General features: G+C 38.9%; 45 non-coding genes across 45 annotated transcripts; 21 read left to right on the forward strand and 24 right to left on the reverse strand.

Annotated features, from left to right (window-relative positions):
* Positions 1-70: 70 nt before the first annotated feature.
* Trnal-uag (transfer RNA leucine (anticodon UAG)) lies at positions 71-152 on the reverse strand. The gene has a single exon. It is a non-coding gene; the product is annotated as a tRNA-Leu (tRNA).
* Positions 153-421: 269 nt separating this feature from the next.
* Positions 422-494, forward strand: Trnam-cau (transfer RNA methionine (anticodon CAU)). The gene has a single exon. It is a non-coding gene; the product is annotated as a tRNA-Met (tRNA).
* Positions 495-721: 227 nt separating this feature from the next.
* Positions 722-803, reverse strand: Trnal-uag (transfer RNA leucine (anticodon UAG)). Its single transcript has one exon. It is a non-coding gene; the product is annotated as a tRNA-Leu (tRNA).
* A 268-nt stretch (positions 804-1,071) lies between these two features.
* Positions 1,072-1,144, forward strand: Trnam-cau (transfer RNA methionine (anticodon CAU)). Its single transcript has one exon. It is a non-coding gene; the product is annotated as a tRNA-Met (tRNA).
* Positions 1,145-1,367: 223 nt separating this feature from the next.
* Positions 1,368-1,449, reverse strand: Trnal-uag (transfer RNA leucine (anticodon UAG)). The gene has a single exon. It is a non-coding gene; the product is annotated as a tRNA-Leu (tRNA).
* A 545-nt stretch (positions 1,450-1,994) lies between these two features.
* Trnal-aag (transfer RNA leucine (anticodon AAG)) lies at positions 1,995-2,076 on the reverse strand. The gene has a single exon. It is a non-coding gene; the product is annotated as a tRNA-Leu (tRNA).
* A 268-nt stretch (positions 2,077-2,344) lies between these two features.
* On the forward strand, positions 2,345-2,417 carry Trnam-cau (transfer RNA methionine (anticodon CAU)). The gene has a single exon. It is a non-coding gene; the product is annotated as a tRNA-Met (tRNA).
* Positions 2,418-2,643: 226 nt separating this feature from the next.
* Trnal-uag (transfer RNA leucine (anticodon UAG)) lies at positions 2,644-2,725 on the reverse strand. Its single transcript has one exon. It is a non-coding gene; the product is annotated as a tRNA-Leu (tRNA).
* A 270-nt stretch (positions 2,726-2,995) lies between these two features.
* Positions 2,996-3,068, forward strand: Trnam-cau (transfer RNA methionine (anticodon CAU)). The gene has a single exon. It is a non-coding gene; the product is annotated as a tRNA-Met (tRNA).
* A 203-nt stretch (positions 3,069-3,271) lies between these two features.
* Trnal-cag (transfer RNA leucine (anticodon CAG)) lies at positions 3,272-3,353 on the reverse strand. Its single transcript has one exon. It is a non-coding gene; the product is annotated as a tRNA-Leu (tRNA).
* A 268-nt stretch (positions 3,354-3,621) lies between these two features.
* Positions 3,622-3,694, forward strand: Trnam-cau (transfer RNA methionine (anticodon CAU)). Its single transcript has one exon. It is a non-coding gene; the product is annotated as a tRNA-Met (tRNA).
* A 226-nt stretch (positions 3,695-3,920) lies between these two features.
* Trnal-uag (transfer RNA leucine (anticodon UAG)) lies at positions 3,921-4,002 on the reverse strand. Its single transcript has one exon. It is a non-coding gene; the product is annotated as a tRNA-Leu (tRNA).
* A 268-nt stretch (positions 4,003-4,270) lies between these two features.
* Trnam-cau (transfer RNA methionine (anticodon CAU)) lies at positions 4,271-4,343 on the forward strand. Its single transcript has one exon. It is a non-coding gene; the product is annotated as a tRNA-Met (tRNA).
* Positions 4,344-4,546: 203 nt separating this feature from the next.
* Trnal-aag (transfer RNA leucine (anticodon AAG)) lies at positions 4,547-4,628 on the reverse strand. Its single transcript has one exon. It is a non-coding gene; the product is annotated as a tRNA-Leu (tRNA).
* A 268-nt stretch (positions 4,629-4,896) lies between these two features.
* On the forward strand, positions 4,897-4,969 carry Trnam-cau (transfer RNA methionine (anticodon CAU)). Its single transcript has one exon. It is a non-coding gene; the product is annotated as a tRNA-Met (tRNA).
* A 203-nt stretch (positions 4,970-5,172) lies between these two features.
* Positions 5,173-5,254, reverse strand: Trnal-aag (transfer RNA leucine (anticodon AAG)). Its single transcript has one exon. It is a non-coding gene; the product is annotated as a tRNA-Leu (tRNA).
* Positions 5,255-5,522: 268 nt separating this feature from the next.
* Positions 5,523-5,595, forward strand: Trnam-cau (transfer RNA methionine (anticodon CAU)). Its single transcript has one exon. It is a non-coding gene; the product is annotated as a tRNA-Met (tRNA).
* Positions 5,596-5,821: 226 nt separating this feature from the next.
* Positions 5,822-5,903, reverse strand: Trnal-uag (transfer RNA leucine (anticodon UAG)). Its single transcript has one exon. It is a non-coding gene; the product is annotated as a tRNA-Leu (tRNA).
* Positions 5,904-6,172: 269 nt separating this feature from the next.
* On the forward strand, positions 6,173-6,245 carry Trnam-cau (transfer RNA methionine (anticodon CAU)). The gene has a single exon. It is a non-coding gene; the product is annotated as a tRNA-Met (tRNA).
* Positions 6,246-6,471: 226 nt separating this feature from the next.
* Trnal-uag (transfer RNA leucine (anticodon UAG)) lies at positions 6,472-6,553 on the reverse strand. The gene has a single exon. It is a non-coding gene; the product is annotated as a tRNA-Leu (tRNA).
* Positions 6,554-6,821: 268 nt separating this feature from the next.
* On the forward strand, positions 6,822-6,894 carry Trnam-cau (transfer RNA methionine (anticodon CAU)). Its single transcript has one exon. It is a non-coding gene; the product is annotated as a tRNA-Met (tRNA).
* Positions 6,895-7,120: 226 nt separating this feature from the next.
* Positions 7,121-7,202, reverse strand: Trnal-uag (transfer RNA leucine (anticodon UAG)). The gene has a single exon. It is a non-coding gene; the product is annotated as a tRNA-Leu (tRNA).
* A 270-nt stretch (positions 7,203-7,472) lies between these two features.
* On the forward strand, positions 7,473-7,545 carry Trnam-cau (transfer RNA methionine (anticodon CAU)). Its single transcript has one exon. It is a non-coding gene; the product is annotated as a tRNA-Met (tRNA).
* A 203-nt stretch (positions 7,546-7,748) lies between these two features.
* Trnal-aag (transfer RNA leucine (anticodon AAG)) lies at positions 7,749-7,830 on the reverse strand. Its single transcript has one exon. It is a non-coding gene; the product is annotated as a tRNA-Leu (tRNA).
* Positions 7,831-8,098: 268 nt separating this feature from the next.
* On the forward strand, positions 8,099-8,171 carry Trnam-cau (transfer RNA methionine (anticodon CAU)). Its single transcript has one exon. It is a non-coding gene; the product is annotated as a tRNA-Met (tRNA).
* A 223-nt stretch (positions 8,172-8,394) lies between these two features.
* Positions 8,395-8,476, reverse strand: Trnal-uag (transfer RNA leucine (anticodon UAG)). The gene has a single exon. It is a non-coding gene; the product is annotated as a tRNA-Leu (tRNA).
* Positions 8,477-9,021: 545 nt separating this feature from the next.
* On the reverse strand, positions 9,022-9,103 carry Trnal-aag (transfer RNA leucine (anticodon AAG)). Its single transcript has one exon. It is a non-coding gene; the product is annotated as a tRNA-Leu (tRNA).
* A 268-nt stretch (positions 9,104-9,371) lies between these two features.
* Trnam-cau (transfer RNA methionine (anticodon CAU)) lies at positions 9,372-9,444 on the forward strand. Its single transcript has one exon. It is a non-coding gene; the product is annotated as a tRNA-Met (tRNA).
* Positions 9,445-9,667: 223 nt separating this feature from the next.
* On the reverse strand, positions 9,668-9,749 carry Trnal-aag (transfer RNA leucine (anticodon AAG)). The gene has a single exon. It is a non-coding gene; the product is annotated as a tRNA-Leu (tRNA).
* A 269-nt stretch (positions 9,750-10,018) lies between these two features.
* On the forward strand, positions 10,019-10,091 carry Trnam-cau (transfer RNA methionine (anticodon CAU)). Its single transcript has one exon. It is a non-coding gene; the product is annotated as a tRNA-Met (tRNA).
* A 203-nt stretch (positions 10,092-10,294) lies between these two features.
* On the reverse strand, positions 10,295-10,376 carry Trnal-aag (transfer RNA leucine (anticodon AAG)). Its single transcript has one exon. It is a non-coding gene; the product is annotated as a tRNA-Leu (tRNA).
* Positions 10,377-10,644: 268 nt separating this feature from the next.
* Positions 10,645-10,717, forward strand: Trnam-cau (transfer RNA methionine (anticodon CAU)). Its single transcript has one exon. It is a non-coding gene; the product is annotated as a tRNA-Met (tRNA).
* A 226-nt stretch (positions 10,718-10,943) lies between these two features.
* Trnal-uag (transfer RNA leucine (anticodon UAG)) lies at positions 10,944-11,025 on the reverse strand. The gene has a single exon. It is a non-coding gene; the product is annotated as a tRNA-Leu (tRNA).
* A 545-nt stretch (positions 11,026-11,570) lies between these two features.
* Trnal-aag (transfer RNA leucine (anticodon AAG)) lies at positions 11,571-11,652 on the reverse strand. Its single transcript has one exon. It is a non-coding gene; the product is annotated as a tRNA-Leu (tRNA).
* Positions 11,653-11,920: 268 nt separating this feature from the next.
* Trnam-cau (transfer RNA methionine (anticodon CAU)) lies at positions 11,921-11,993 on the forward strand. Its single transcript has one exon. It is a non-coding gene; the product is annotated as a tRNA-Met (tRNA).
* Positions 11,994-12,196: 203 nt separating this feature from the next.
* Positions 12,197-12,278, reverse strand: Trnal-aag (transfer RNA leucine (anticodon AAG)). The gene has a single exon. It is a non-coding gene; the product is annotated as a tRNA-Leu (tRNA).
* Positions 12,279-12,546: 268 nt separating this feature from the next.
* Positions 12,547-12,619, forward strand: Trnam-cau (transfer RNA methionine (anticodon CAU)). The gene has a single exon. It is a non-coding gene; the product is annotated as a tRNA-Met (tRNA).
* A 226-nt stretch (positions 12,620-12,845) lies between these two features.
* Trnal-uag (transfer RNA leucine (anticodon UAG)) lies at positions 12,846-12,927 on the reverse strand. The gene has a single exon. It is a non-coding gene; the product is annotated as a tRNA-Leu (tRNA).
* Positions 12,928-13,196: 269 nt separating this feature from the next.
* Positions 13,197-13,269, forward strand: Trnam-cau (transfer RNA methionine (anticodon CAU)). Its single transcript has one exon. It is a non-coding gene; the product is annotated as a tRNA-Met (tRNA).
* A 226-nt stretch (positions 13,270-13,495) lies between these two features.
* Trnal-uag (transfer RNA leucine (anticodon UAG)) lies at positions 13,496-13,577 on the reverse strand. Its single transcript has one exon. It is a non-coding gene; the product is annotated as a tRNA-Leu (tRNA).
* Positions 13,578-13,845: 268 nt separating this feature from the next.
* Trnam-cau (transfer RNA methionine (anticodon CAU)) lies at positions 13,846-13,918 on the forward strand. Its single transcript has one exon. It is a non-coding gene; the product is annotated as a tRNA-Met (tRNA).
* A 226-nt stretch (positions 13,919-14,144) lies between these two features.
* Trnal-uag (transfer RNA leucine (anticodon UAG)) lies at positions 14,145-14,226 on the reverse strand. Its single transcript has one exon. It is a non-coding gene; the product is annotated as a tRNA-Leu (tRNA).
* Positions 14,227-14,496: 270 nt separating this feature from the next.
* On the forward strand, positions 14,497-14,569 carry Trnam-cau (transfer RNA methionine (anticodon CAU)). Its single transcript has one exon. It is a non-coding gene; the product is annotated as a tRNA-Met (tRNA).
* Positions 14,570-14,772: 203 nt separating this feature from the next.
* On the reverse strand, positions 14,773-14,854 carry Trnal-aag (transfer RNA leucine (anticodon AAG)). Its single transcript has one exon. It is a non-coding gene; the product is annotated as a tRNA-Leu (tRNA).
* A 268-nt stretch (positions 14,855-15,122) lies between these two features.
* On the forward strand, positions 15,123-15,195 carry Trnam-cau (transfer RNA methionine (anticodon CAU)). The gene has a single exon. It is a non-coding gene; the product is annotated as a tRNA-Met (tRNA).
* Positions 15,196-15,391: the final 196 nt, after the last annotated feature.

Genomic DNA, 15,391 nt, shown 5'->3' on the forward strand with positions numbered 1-15,391 from the left:
AACAACAAATAAAAGATAGGATAAGTTTTTTGGGATGCATAGTTTACACTTCATCACATGACAAAAATCTTGGCAGCGGTGGGATTCGAACCCACGCCATCGAAATGACTGGTGCCTAAAACCAGCGCCTTAGACCACTCGGTCACGCTACCGTCGATGATTGTGAAGTGTGTAAACACTTTTGATTAACACGCACAGAGGCATGTTAAAAGTAATACGAAAAAACATTCTTATTCATTACAAATCGAGATAAGATTACCTTGACCTGATCAAATTGCAAAAGACACACTTTCATTGTTTGAACAATTTTCAACCGGATAAAGAGATAGTAAAGCATAATATTTGTCCGAAGGGGATGATGTTTGGTATGCTTGTTCAAAATTTGCATAGAGATAGAGACCAAACGTATTAACTGAATATAGCCTCGATGGCGCAGTAGGCAGCGCGTGAGTCTCATAATCTCAAGGTCGTGAGTTCGATCCTCACTCGGGGCAAGTTTTTTGTGACAGAAACCATTGCCAAAATCTGTATTTCTGCAAATATCAATGATTATCGACGATACAATTGATTTTAGTGTTTGTGTGTTTAATCATGTCAGACAATTCGCTTTTTGGTGTGTCGACAAGAATGCTAAGGAATTCAATCATGACAACAACAAATAAAAGATAGGATAAGTTTTTTTCGGATGCTTAGTTTACACTTCATCACATGACAAAAATCTTGGCAGCGGTGGGATTCGAACCCACGCCATCGAAATGACTGGTGCCTAAAACCAGCGCCTTAGACCACTCGGCCACGCTACCGTTGAGGTTTGAGAAGTTTGTAAACACCTTTCATTAACACTCACAGAGGTAAATTAAAAGAATTACGAAAAAAACAATTTTGTTCATCACAAAGTTCGATAAGATTACCGTCACTTTATCAAATTGCAAAAGACTGTCTATCATTATTTGAACAATTTAATCTGGATCAGGAGATAGTAAAGCGTAATGGTTGTCTGAATAGTATTATTTTTGTTGTGGTTGTTCCAAAATTTGCATAGTGATAGACCAATCTTATTAATTGAACATAGCCTCGACGGCGCAGTAGGCAGCGCGTGAGTCTCATAATCTCAAGGTCGTGAGTTCGATCCTCACTCGGGGCAAGATTTTTGTTTCAGGAAACATTGCCAAAAGCTGTATTTCTGCAAATATCAATGACTATCGACGATACAATTGATTTCGGGATTTGTGTGTTTAATTATATCAGATAATTCGCTTTTTGGTGTCGCGACAAGAATGCTGAGGTATTCAGTCATGACAACAACAAATAAAAGATAGAAGTTTTTTGGTATGCTTAGTTTACACTTCCTCACATGACAAAAATCTTGGCAGCGGTGGGATTCGAACCCACGCCATCGAAATGACTGGTGCCTAAAACCAGCGCCTTAGACCACTCGGCCACGCTACCGTTGAGGTTTGAGAAGTTTGTAACACACCTTTCATTAACACTCACAGAGGTAAATTAAAAGAATTACGAAAAAAACAATTTTGTTCATCACAAAGTTCGATAAGATTACCGTCACTTTATCAAATTGCAAAAGACTGTCTATCATTATTTGAATAATTTAATCTGGATAAAGAGATAGTAAAGCGTAATGGTTGTCTGAATAGGATAATTTTTGTTGTGGGCGTTCAAAAATTTGCATAGTGATAGACCAATCTTATTAATTGAACATAGCCTCGATGGCGCATTAGGCAGCGCGTGAGTCTCATAATCTCAAGGTCGGGAGTTCGATCCTCACTCGGGGCAAGATTTTTGTTTCAGGAAACATTGCCAAAAGCTGTATTTCTGCAAATATCAATGACTATCGACGATACAATTGATTTCGGGATTTGTGTGTTTAATTATGTCAGATATTTCGCTTGTTCATGTCCCGACAAGAATGCTGAAGAAATCCGTCATCACAACAATAGATAAAAGATAATTTGCTCTCCATCAAATGACAAAAATCTTGGCAGCGGTGGGATTCGAACCCACGCCATCGAAATGACTGGTGCCTTAAACCAGCGCCTTAGACCACTCGGCCACGCTACCGTCGATGATTGAGAAGTTTGTAAACACTTTTGATTAACACTCACAGAGGCATGTTAAAAGTAATACGAAAAACATTCTTGTTCATTACAAATCGCGATAAGATTACCTTGACCTGATCAAATTGCAAAAGACACACTTCCATTATTTGAACAATTTTCAACCGGATAAAGAGATAGTAAAGCATAATGGTTGTCCGAAGGGGATGATGTTTGGTATGCTTGTTCACAATTTGCATAGAGATAGAGACCAAACGTATTAACTGAATATAGCCTCGATGGCGCAGTAGGCAGCGCGTGAGTCTCATAATCTCAAGGTCGTGAGTTCGATCCTCACTCGGGGCAAGATTTTTGTTTCAGGAAACATTGCCAAAAGGTGTATTTCTGCAAATATCAATGACTATCGACGATACAATTGATTTCGGGATTTGTGTGTTTAATTATGTCAGATAATTCGCTTTTTGGTGTCGCGACAAGAATGCTGAGGTATTCAGTCATGACAACAACAAATAAAAGATAGGAGAAATTTTTTGGTATGCTTAGTTTACACTTCCTCACATGACAAAAATCTTGGCAGCGGTGGGATTCGAACCCACGCCATCGAAATGACTGGTGCCTAAAACCAGCGCCTTAGACCACTCGGCCACGCTACCGTTGAGGTTTGAGAAGTTTGTAACACACCTTTCATTAACACTCACAGAGGTAAATTCAAAGAATTACGAAAAAAACAATTTTGTTCATCACAAAGTTCGATAAGATTACCGTCACTTTATCAAATTGCAAAAGACTGTCTATCATTATTTGAATAATTTTCAACCGGATAAAGAGATAGTAAAGCGTAATGGTTGTCTGAATAGGATAATTATTGTTGTGGGCGTTCAAAAATTTGCATAGTGATAGACCAATCTTATTAATTGAACATAGCCTCGATGGCGCAGTAGGCAGCGCGTGAGTCTCATAATCTCAAGGTCGGGAGTTCGATCCTCACTCGGGGCAAGATTTTTGTTTCAGGAAACATTGCCAAAAGCTGTATTTCTGCAAATATCAATGACTATCGACGATACAATTGATTTCGGGATTTGTGTGTTTAATTATGTCAGATATTTCGCTTGTTCATATCTCGACAAGAATGCTGAAGAAATCCGTCATCACAACAATAGATAAAAGATAATTTGCTCTCCATCAAATGACAAAAATCTTGGCAGCGGTGGGATTCGAACCCACGCCATCGAAATGACTGGTGCCTGAAACCAGCGCCTTAGACCACTCGGCCACGCTACCGTCGATGATCGAGAAGTTTGAAACACTTTTGATTAACACGCACAGAGGCATGTTAAAAGTAATACAAAAAAACATTCTTATTCATTACAAATCGCGATAAGATTACCTTGACCTGATCAAATTGCAAAAGACACACTTTCATTGTTTGAACAATTTTCAACCGGATAAAGAGATAGTAAAGCATAATATTTGTCCGAAGGGGATGATGTTTGGTATGCTTGTTCAAAATTTGCATAGAGATAGAGACCAAACGTATTAACTGAATATAGCCTCGATGGCGCAGTAGGCAGCGCGTGAGTCTCATAATCTCAAGGTCGTGAGTTCGATCCTCACTCGGGGCAAGTTTTTTGTGACAGAAACCATTGCCAAAATCTGTATTTCTGCAAATATCAATGATTATCGACGATACAATTGATTTTAGTGTTTGTGTGTTTAATCATGTCAGACAATTCGCTTTTTGGTGTGTCGACAAGAATGCTAAGGAATTCAATCATGACAACAACAAATAAAAGATAGGAGAAGTTTTTTGGGATGCTTAGATTACACTTCCTCACATGACAAAAATCTTGGCAGCGGTGGGATTCGAACCCACGCCATCGAAATGACTGGTGCCTAAAACCAGCGCCTTAGACCACTCGGCCACGCTACCGTTGAGGTTTGAGAAGTTTGTAAACACCTTTCATTAACACTCACAGAGGTAAATTAAAAGAATTACGAAAAAAACAATTTTGTTCATCACAAAGTTCGATAAGATTACCGTCACTTTATCAAATTGCAAAAGACTGTCTATCATTATTTGAACAATTTAATCTGGATCAGGAGATAGTAAAGCGTAATGGTTGTCTGAATAGTATTATTTTTGTTGTGGTTGTTCCAAAATTTGCATAGTGATAGACCAATCTTATTAATTGAACATAGCCTCGACGGCGCAGTAGGCAGCGCGTGAGTCTCATAATCTCAAGGTCGTGAGTTCGATCCTCACTCGGGGCAAGATTTTTGTTTCAGGAAACATTGCCAAAAGCTGTATTTCTGCAAATATCAATGACTATCGACGATACAATTGATTTCGGGATTTGTGTGTTTAATTATGTCAGATATTTCGCTTGTTCATGTCCCGACAAGAATGCTGAAGAAATCCGTCATCACAACAATAGATAAAAGATAATTTGCTCTCCATCAAATGACAAAAATCTTGGCAGCGGTGGGATTCGAACCCACGCCATCGAAATGACTGGTGCCTTAAACCAGCGCCTTAGACCACTCGGCCACGCTACCGTCGATGATTGAGAAGTTTGTAAACACTTTTGATTAACACTCACAGAGGCATGTTAAAAGTAATACGAAAAACATTCTTGTTCATTACAAATCGCGATAAAATTACCTTGACCTGATCAAATTGCAAAAGACACACTTCCATTATTTGAACAATTTTCAACCGGATAAAGAGATAGTAAAGCATAATGGTTGTCCGAAGGGGATGATGTTTGGTATGCTTGTTCACAATTTGCATAGAGATAGAGGCCAAACGTATTAACTGAATATAGCCTCGATGGCGCAGTAGGCAGCGCGTGAGTCTCATAATCTCAAGGTCGTGAGTTCGATCCTCACTCGGGGCAAGATTTTTGTTTCAGGAAACATTGCCAAAAGGTGTATTTCTGCAAATATCAATGACTATCGACGATACAATTGATTTCGGGATTTGAGTGTTTAATTATGTCAGATATTTCGCTTGTTCATATCTCAACAAGAATGCTGAAGAAATCCGTCATCACAACAATAGATAAAAGATAATTTGCTCTCCATCAAATGACAAAAATCTTGGCAGCGGTGGGATTCGAACCCACGCCATCGAAATGACTGGTGCCTTAAACCAGCGCCTTAGACCACTCGGCCACGCTACCGTCGATGATCGAGAAGTTTGAAACACTTTTGATTAACACGCACAGAGGCATGTTAAATGTAATACAAAAAAACATTCTTATTCATTACAAATCGCGATAAGATTACCTTGACCTGATCAAATTGCAAAAGACACACTTTCATTGTTTGAACAATTTTCAACCGGATAAAGAGATAGTAAAGCATAATATTTGTCCGAAGGGGATGATGTTTGGTATGCTTGTTCAAAATTTGCATAGAGATAGAGACCAAACGTATTAACTGAATATAGCCTCGATGGCGCAGTAGGCAGCGCGTGAGTCTCATAATCTCAAGGTCGTGAGTTCGATCCTCACTCGGGGCAACTTTTTTGTGACAGAAACCATTGCCAAAATCTGTATTTCTGCAAATATCAATGATTATCGACGATACAATTGATTTTAGTGTTTGTGTGTTTAATCATGTCAGACAATTCGCTTTTTGGTGTGTCGACAAGAATGCTAAGGAATTCAATCATGACAACAACAAATAAAAGATAGGATAAGTTTTTTGGGATGCATAGTTTACACTTCATCACATGACAAAAATCTTGGCAGCGGTGGGATTCGAACCCACGCCATAGAAATGACTGGTGCCTAAAACCAGCGCCTTAGACCACTCGGCCACGCTACCGTCGATGATTGTGAAGTTTGTAAACACTTTTGATTAACACGCACCGAGGCATGTTAAAAGTAATACGAAAAAACATTCTTATTCATTACAAATCGAGATAAGATTACCTTGACCTGATCAAATTGCAAAAGACACACTTTCATTGTTTGAACAATTTTCAACCGGATAAAGAGATAGTAAAGCACAATGGTTGTCTGAAGGGGATGATGTTTGGTATGTTTGTTCAAAATTTGCATAGAGATAGAGACCAAACGTATTAACTGAATATAGCCTCGATGGCGCAGTAGGCAGCGCGTGAGTCTCATAATCTCAAGGTCGTGAGTTCGATCCTCACTCGGGGCAAGTTTTTTGTGACAGAAACCATTGCCAAAATCTGTATTTCTGCAAATATCAATGATTATCGACGATACAATTGATTTTAGTGTTTGTGTGTTTAATCATGTCAGACAATTCGCTTTTTGGTGTGTCGACAAGAATGCTAAGGAATTCAATAATGACAACAACAAATAAAAGATAGGAGAAGTTTTTTGGGATGCTTAGTTTACACTTCCTCACATGACAAAAATCTTGGCAGCGGTGGGATTCGAACCCACGCCATCGAAATGACTGGTGCCTAAAACCAGCGCCTTAGACCACTCGGCCACGCTACCGTTGAGGTTTGAGAAGTTTGTAAACACCTTTCATTAACACTCACAGAGGTAAATTAAAAGAATTACGAAAAAAACAATTTTGTTCATCACAAAGTTCGATAAGATTACCGTCACTTTATCAAATTGCAAAAGACTGTCTATCATTATTTGAACAATTTAATCTGGATCAGGAGATAGTAAAGCGTAATGGTTGTCTGAATAGTATTATTTTTGTTGTGGTTGTTCCAAAATTTGCATAGTGATAGACCAATCTTATTAATTGAACATAGCCTCGACGGCGCAGTAGGCAGCGCGTGAGTCTCATAATCTCAAGGTCGTGAGTTCGATCCTCACTCGGGGCAAGATTTTTGTTTCAGGAAACATTGCCAAAAGGTGTATTTCTGCAAATATCAATGACTATCGACGATACAATTGATTTCGGGATTTGTGTGTTTAATTATGTCAGATAATTCGCTTTTTGGTGTCGCGACAAGAATGCTGAGGTATTCAGTCATGACAACAACAAATAAAAGATAGGAGAAGTTTTTTGGTATGCTTAGTTTACACTTCCTCACATGACAAAAATCTTGGCAGCGGTGGGATTCGAACCCACGCCATCGAAATGACTGGTGCCTAAAACCAGCGCCTTAGACCACTCGGCCACGCTACCGTTGAGGTTTGAGAAGTTTGTAACACACCTTTCATTAACACTCACAGAGGTAAATTAAAAGAATTACGAAAAAAACAATTTTGTTCATCACAAAGTTCGATAAGATTACCGTCACTTTATCAAATTGCAAAAGACTGTCTATCATTATTTGAATAATTTTCAACCGGATAAAGAGATAGTAAAGCGTAATGGTTGTCTGAATAGGATAATTATTGTTGTGGGCGTTCAAAAATTTGCATAGTGATAGACCAATCTTATTAATTGAACATAGCCTCGATGGCGCAGTAGGCAGCGCGTTAGTCTCATAATCTCAAGGTCGGGAGTTCGATCCTCACTCGGGGCAAGATTTTTGTTTCAGGAAACATTGCCAAAAGCTGTATTTCTGCAAATATCAATGACTATCGACGATACAATTGATTTCGGGATTTGTGTGTTTAATTATGTCAGATATTTCGCTTGTTCATATCTCGACAAGAATGCTGAAGAAATCCGTCATCACAACAAAAGATAAAAGATAATTTGCTCTCCATCAAATGACAAAAATCTTGGCAGCGGTGGGATTCGAACCCACGCCATCGAAATGACTGGTGCCTTAAACCAGCGCCTTAGACCACTCGGCCACGCTACCGTCGATGATTGAGAAGTTTGTAAACACTTTTGATTAACACTCACAGAGGCATGTTAAAAGTAATACGAAAAACATTCTTGTTCATTACAAATCGCGATAAGATTACCTTGACCTGATCAAATTGCAAAAGACACACTTCCATTATTTGAACAATTTTCAACCGGATAAAGAGATAGTAAAGCATAATGGTTGTCCGAAGGGGATGATGTTTGGTATGCTTGTTCACAATTTGCATAGAGATAGAGACCAAACGTATTAACTGAATATAGCCTCGATGGCGCAGTAGGCAGCGCGTGAGTCTCATAATCTCAAGGTCGTGAGTTCGATCCTCACTCGGGGCAAGATTTTTGTTTCAGGAAACATTGCCAAGAGCTGTATTTCTGCAAATATCAATGACTATCGACGATACAATTGATTTCGGGATTTGTGTGTTTAATTATGTCAGATAATTCGCTTTTTGGTGTCGCGACAAGAATGCTGAGGTATTCAGTCATGACAACAACAAATAAAAGATAGAAGTTTTTTGGTATGCTTAGTTTACACTTCCTCACATGACAAAAATCTTGGCAGCGGTGGGATTCGAACCCACGCCATCGAAATGACTGGTGCCTAAAACCAGCGCCTTAGACCACTCGGCCACGCTACCGTTGAGGTTTGAGAAGTTTGTAACACACCTTTCATTAACACTCACAGAGGTAAATTAAAAGAATTACGAAAAAAACAATTTTGTTCATCACAAAGTTCGATAAGATTACCGTCACTTTATCAAATTGCAAAAGACTGTCTATCATTATTTGAATAATTTAATCTGGATAAAGAGATAGTAAAGCGTAATGGTTGTCTGAATAGGATAATTTTTGTTGTGGGCGTTCAAAAATTTGCATAGTGATAGACCAATCTTATTAATTGAACATAGCCTCGATGGCGCATTAGGCAGCGCGTGAGTCTCATAATCTCAAGGTCGGGAGTTCGATCCTCACTCGGGGCAAGATTTTTGTTTCAGGAAACATTGCCAAAAGCTGTTTTTCTGCAAATATCAATGACTATCGACGATACAATTGATTTCGGGATTTGTGTGTTTAATTATGTCAGATATTTCGCTTGTTCATGTCCCGACAAGAATGCTGAAGAAATCCGTCATCACAACAATAGATAAAAGATAATTTGCTCTCCATCAAATGACAAAAATCTTGGCAGCGGTGGGATTCGAACCCACGCCATCGAAATGACTGGTGCCTTAAACCAGCGCCTTAGACCACTCGGCCACGCTACCGTCGATGATTGAGAAGTTTGTAAACACTTTTGATTAACACTCACAGAGGCATGTTAAAAGTAATACGAAAAACATTCTTGTTCATTACAAATCGCGATAAGATTACCTTGACCTGATCAAATTGCAAAAGACACACTTCCATTATTTGAACAATTTTCAACCGGATAAAGAGATAGTAAAGCATAATGGTTGTCCGAAGGGGATGATGTTTGGTATGCTTGTTCACAATTTGCATAGAGATAGAGGCCAAACGTATTAACTGAATATAGCCTCGATGGCGCAGTAGGCAGCGCGTGAGTCTCATAATCTCAAGGTCGTGAGTTCGATCCTCACTCGGGGCAAGATTTTTGTTTCAGGAAACATTGCCAAAAGGTGTATTTCTGCAAATATCAATGACTATCGACGATACAATTGATTTCGGGATTTGTGTGTTTAATTATGTCAGATAATTCGCTTTTTGGTGTCGCGACAAGAATGCTGAGGTATTCAGTCATGACAACAACAAATAAAAGATAGAAGTTTTTTGGTATGCTTAGTTTACACTTCCTCACATGACAAAAATCTTGGCAGCGGTGGGATTCGAACCCACGCCATCGAAATGACTGGTGCCTTAAACCAGCGCCTTAGACCACACGGCCACGCTACCGTTGAGGTTTGAGAAGTTTGTAACACACCTTTCATTAACACTCACAGAAGCATGTTAAAAGTAATACGAAAAAACATTCTTGTTCATCACAAAGTTCGATAAGATTACCGTCACTTTATCAAATTGCAAAAGACTGTCTATCATTATTTGAATAATTTTCAACCGGATAAAGAGATAGTAAAGCGTAATGGTTGTCTGAATAGGATAATTATTGTTGTGGGCGTTCAAAAATTTGCATAGTGATAGACCAATCTTATTAATTGAACATAGCCTCGATGGCGCAGTAGGCAGCGCGTGAGTCTCATAATCTCAAGGTCGGGAGTTCGATCCTCACTCGGGGCAAGATTTTTGTTTCAGGAAACATTGCCAAAAGCTGTATTTCTGCAAATATCAATGACTATCGACGATACAATTGATTTCGGGATTTGTGTGTTTAATTATGTCAGATAATTCGCTTGTTCATATCTCGACAAGAATGTTGAAGAAATCCGTCATCACAACAATAGATAAAAGATAATTTGCTCTCCATCAAATGACAAAAATCTTGGCAGCGGTGGGATTCGAACCCACGCCATCGAAATGACTGGTGCCTTAAACCAGCGCCTTAGACCACTCGGCCACGCTACCGTCGATGATTGAGAAGTTTGTAAACACTTTTGATTAACACTCACAGAGGCATGTTAAAAGTAATACGAAAAACATTCTTGTTCATTACAAATCGCGATAAGATTACCTTGACCTGATCAAATTGCAAAAGACACACTTCCATTATTTGAACAATTTTCAACCGGATAAAGAGATAGTAAAGCATAATGGTTGTCCGAAGGGGATGATGTTTGGTATGCTTGTTCACAATTTGCATAGAGATAGAGGCCAAACGTATTAACTGAATATAGCCTCGATGGCGCAGTAGGCAGCGCGTGAGTCTCATAATCTCAAGGTCGTGAGTTCGATCCTCACTCGGGGCAAGATTTTTGTTTCAGGAAACATTGCCAAAAGGTGTATTTCTGCAAATATCAATGACTATCGACGATACAATTGATATCGGGATTTGTGTGTTTAATTATGTCAGATAATTCGCTTTTTGGTGTCGCGACAAGAATGCTGAGGTATTCAATCATGACAACAACAAATAAACGATAGGAGAAGTTTTTTGGTATGCTTAGTTTACACTTCCTCACATGACAAAAATCTTGGCAGCGGTGGGATTCGAACCCACGCCATCGAAATGACTGGTGCCTAAAACCAGCGCCTTAGACCACTCGGCCACGCTACCGTTGAGGTTTGAGAAGTTTGTAACACACCTTTCATTAACACTCACAGAGGTAAATTAAAAGAATTACGAAAAAAACAATTTTGTTCATCACAAAGTTCGATAAGATTACCGTCACTTTATCAAATTGCAAAAGACTGTCTATCATTATTTGAATAATTTAATCTGGATAAAGAGATAGTAAAGCGTAATGGTTGTCTGAATAGGATAATTTTTGTTGTGGGCGTTCAAAAATTTGCATAGTGATAGACCAATCTTATTAATTGAACATAGCCTCGATGGCGCATTAGGCAGCGCGTGAGTCTCATAATCTCAAGGTCGGGAGTTCGATCCTCACTCGGGGCAAGATTTTTGTTTCAGGAAACATTGCCAAAAGCTGTATTTCTGCAAATATCAATGACTATCGACGATACAATTGATTTCGGGATTTGTGTGTTTAATTATGTCAGATATTTCGCTTGTTCATGTCCCGACAAGAATGCTGAAGAAATCCGTCATCACAACAATAGATAAAAGATAATTTGCTCTCCATCAAATGACAAAAATCTTGGCAGCGGTGGGATTCGAACCCACGCCATCGAAATGACTGGTGCCTTAAACCAGCGCCTTAGACCACTCGGCCACGCTACCGTCGATGATTGAGAAGTTTGTAAACACTTTTGATTAACACTCACAGAGGCATGTTAAAAGTAATACGAAAAACATTCTTGTTCATTACAAATCGCGATAAAATTACCTTGACCTGATCAAATTGCAAAAGACACACTTCCATTATTTGAACAATTTTCAACCGGATAAAGAGATAGTAAAGCATAATGGTTGTCCGAAGGGGATGATGTTTGGTATGCTTGTTCACAATTTGCATAGAGATAGAGGCCAAACGTATTAACTGAATATAGCCTCGATGGCGCAGTAGGCAGCGCGTGAGTCTCATAATCTCAAGGTCGTGAGTTCGATCCTCACTCGGGGCAAGATTTTTGTTTCAGGAAACATTGCCAAAAGGTGTATTTCTGCAAATATCAATGACTATCGACGATACAATTGATTTCGGGATTTGAGTGTTTAATTATGTCAGATATTTCGCTTGTTCATATCTCAACAAGAATGCTGAAGAAATCCGTCATCACAACAATAGATAAAAGATAATTTGCTCTCCATCAAATGACAAAAATCTTGGCAGCGGTGGGATTCGAACCCACGCCATCGAAATGACTGGTGCCTTAAACCAGCGCCTTAGACCACTCGGCCACGCTACCGTCGATGATCGAGAAGTTTGAAACACTTTTGATTAACACGCACAGAGGCATGTTAAATGTAATACAAAAAAACATTCTTATTCATTACAAATCGCGATAAGATTACCTTGACCTGATCAAATTGCAAAAGACACACTTTCATTGTTTGAACAATTTTCAACCGGATAAAGAGATAGTAAAGCATAATATTTGTCCGAAGGGGATGATGTTTGGTATGCTTGTTCAAAATTTGCATAGAGATAGAGACCAAACGTATTAACTGAATATAGCCTCGATGGCGCAGTAGGCAGCGCGTGAGTCTCATAATCTCAAGGTCGTGAGTTCGATCCTCACTCGGGGCAACTTTTTTGTGACAGAAACCATTGCCAAAATCTGTATTTCTGCAAATATCAATGATTATCGACGATACAATTGATTTTAGTGTTTGTGTGTTTAATCATGTCAGACAATTCGCTTTTTGGTGTGTCGACAAGAATGCTAAGGAATTCAATCATGACAACAACAAATAAAAGATAGGATAAGTTTTTTGGGATGCATAGTTTACACTTCATCACATGACAAAAATCTTGGCAGCGGTGGGATTCGAACCCACGCCATAGAAATGACTGGTGCCTAAAACCAGCGCCTTAGACCACTCGGCCACGCTACCGTCGATGATTGTGAAGTTTGTAAACACTTTTGATTAACACGCACCGAGGCATGTTAAAAGTAATACGAAAAAACATTCTTATTCATTACAAATCGAGATAAGATTACCTTGACCTGATCAAATTGCAAAAGACACACTTTCATTGTTTGAACAATTTTCAACCGGATAAAGAGATAGTAAAGCACAATGGTTGTCTGAAGGGGATGATGTTTGGTATGTTTGTTCAAAATTTGCATAGAGATAGAGACCAAACGTATTAACTGAATATAGCCTCGATGGCGCAGTAGGCAGCGCGTGAGTCTCATAATCTCAAGGTCGTGAGTTCGATCCTCACTCGGGGCAAGTTTTTTGTGACAGAAACCATTGCCAAAATCTGTATTTCTGCAAATATCAATGATTATCGACGATACAATTGATTTTAGTGTTTGTGTGTTTAATCATGTCAGACAATTCGCTTTTTGGTGTGTCGACAAGAATGCTAAGGAATTCAATAATGACAACAACAAATAAAAGATAGGATAAGTTTTTTGGGATGCTTAGTTTACACTTCCTCACATGACAAAAATCTTGGCAGCGGTGGGATTCGAACCCACGCCATCGAAATGACTGGTGCCTAAAACCAGCGCCTTAGACCACTCGGCCACGCTACCGTTGAGGTTTGAGAAGTTTGTAAACACCTTTCATTAACACTCACAGAGGTAAATTAAAAGAATTACGAAAAAAACAATTTTGTTCATCACAAAGTTCGATAAGATTACCGTCACTTTATCAAATTGCAAAAGACTGTCTATCATTATTTGAACAATTTAATCTGGATCAGGAGATAGTAAAGCGTAATGGTTGTCTGAATAGTATTATTTTTGTTGTGGTTGTTCCAAAATTTGCATAGTGATAGACCAATCTTATTAATTGAACATAGCCTCGACGGCGCAGTAGGCAGCGCGTGAGTCTCATAATCTCAAGGTCGTGAGTTCGATCCTCACTCGGGGCAAGATTTTTGTTTCAGGAAACATTGCCAAAAGGTGTATTTCTGCAAATATCAATGACTATCGACGATACAATTGATTTCGGGATTTGTGTGTTTAATTATGTCAGATAATTCGCTTTTTGGTGTCGCGACAAGAATGCTGAGGTATTCAGTCATGACAACAACAAATAAAAGATAGGAGAAGTTTTTTGGTATGCTTAGTTTACACTTCCTCACATGACAAAAATCTTGGCAGCGGTGGGATTCGAACCCACGCCATCGAAATGACTGGTGCCTAAAACCAGCGCCTTAGACCACTCGGCCACGCTACCGTTGAGGTTTGAGAAGTTTGTAACACACCTTTCATTAACACTCACAGAGGTAAATTAAAAGAATTACGAAAAAAACAATTTTGTTCATCACAAAGTTCGATAAGATTACCGTCACTTTATCAAATTGCAAAAGACTGTCTATCATTATTTGAATAATTTTCAACCGGATAAAGAGATAGTAAAGCGTAATGGTTGTCTGAATAGGATAATTATTGTTGTGGGCGTTCAAAAATTTGCATAGTGATAGACCAATCTTATTAATTGAACATAGCCTCGATGGCGCAGTAGGCAGCGCGTTAGTCTCATAATCTCAAGGTCGGGAGTTCGATCCTCACTCGGGGCAAGATTTTTGTTTCAGGAAACATTGCCAAAAGCTGTATTTCTGCAAATATCAATGACTATCGACGATACAATTGATTTCGGGATTTGTGTGTTTAATTATGTCAGATATTTCGCTTGTTCATATCTCGACAAGAATGCTGAAGAAATCCGTCATCACAACAAAAGATAAAAGATAATTTGCTCTCCATCAAATGACAAAAATCTTGGCAGCGGTGGGATTCGAACCCACGCCATCGAAATGACTGGTGCCTTAAACCAGCGCCTTAGACCACTCGGCCACGCTACCGTCGATGATTGAGAAGTTTGTAAACACTTTTGATTAACACTCACAGAGGCATGTTAAAAGTAATACGAAAAACATTCTTGTTCATTACAAATCGCGATAAGATTACCTTGACCTGATCAAATTGCAAAAGACACACTTCCATTATTTGAACAATTTTCAACCGGATAAAGAGATAGTAAAGCATAATGGTTGTCCGAAGGGGATGATGTTTGGTATGCTTGTTCAAAATTTGCATAGAGATAGAGACCAAACGTATTAACTGAATATAGCCTCGATGGCGCAGTAGGCAGCGCGTGAGTCTCATAATCTCAAGGTCGTGAGTTCGATCCTCACTCGGGGCAAGATTTTTGTTTCAGGAAACATTGCCAAGAGCTGTATTTCTGCAAATATCAATGACTATCGACGATACAATTGATTTCGGGATTTGTGTGTTTAATTATGTCAGATAATTCGCTTTTTGGTGTCGCGACAAGAATGCTGAGGTATTCAGTCATGACAACAACAAATAAAAGATAGAAGTTTTTTGGTATGCTTAGT

Source organism: Ascidia mentula, chromosome 2 (assembly GCF_947561715.1).
Source record: "Ascidia mentula chromosome 2, kaAscMent1.1, whole genome shotgun sequence".
Lineage (NCBI taxonomy): Eukaryota > Metazoa > Chordata > Ascidiacea > Phlebobranchia > Ascidiidae > Ascidia > Ascidia mentula.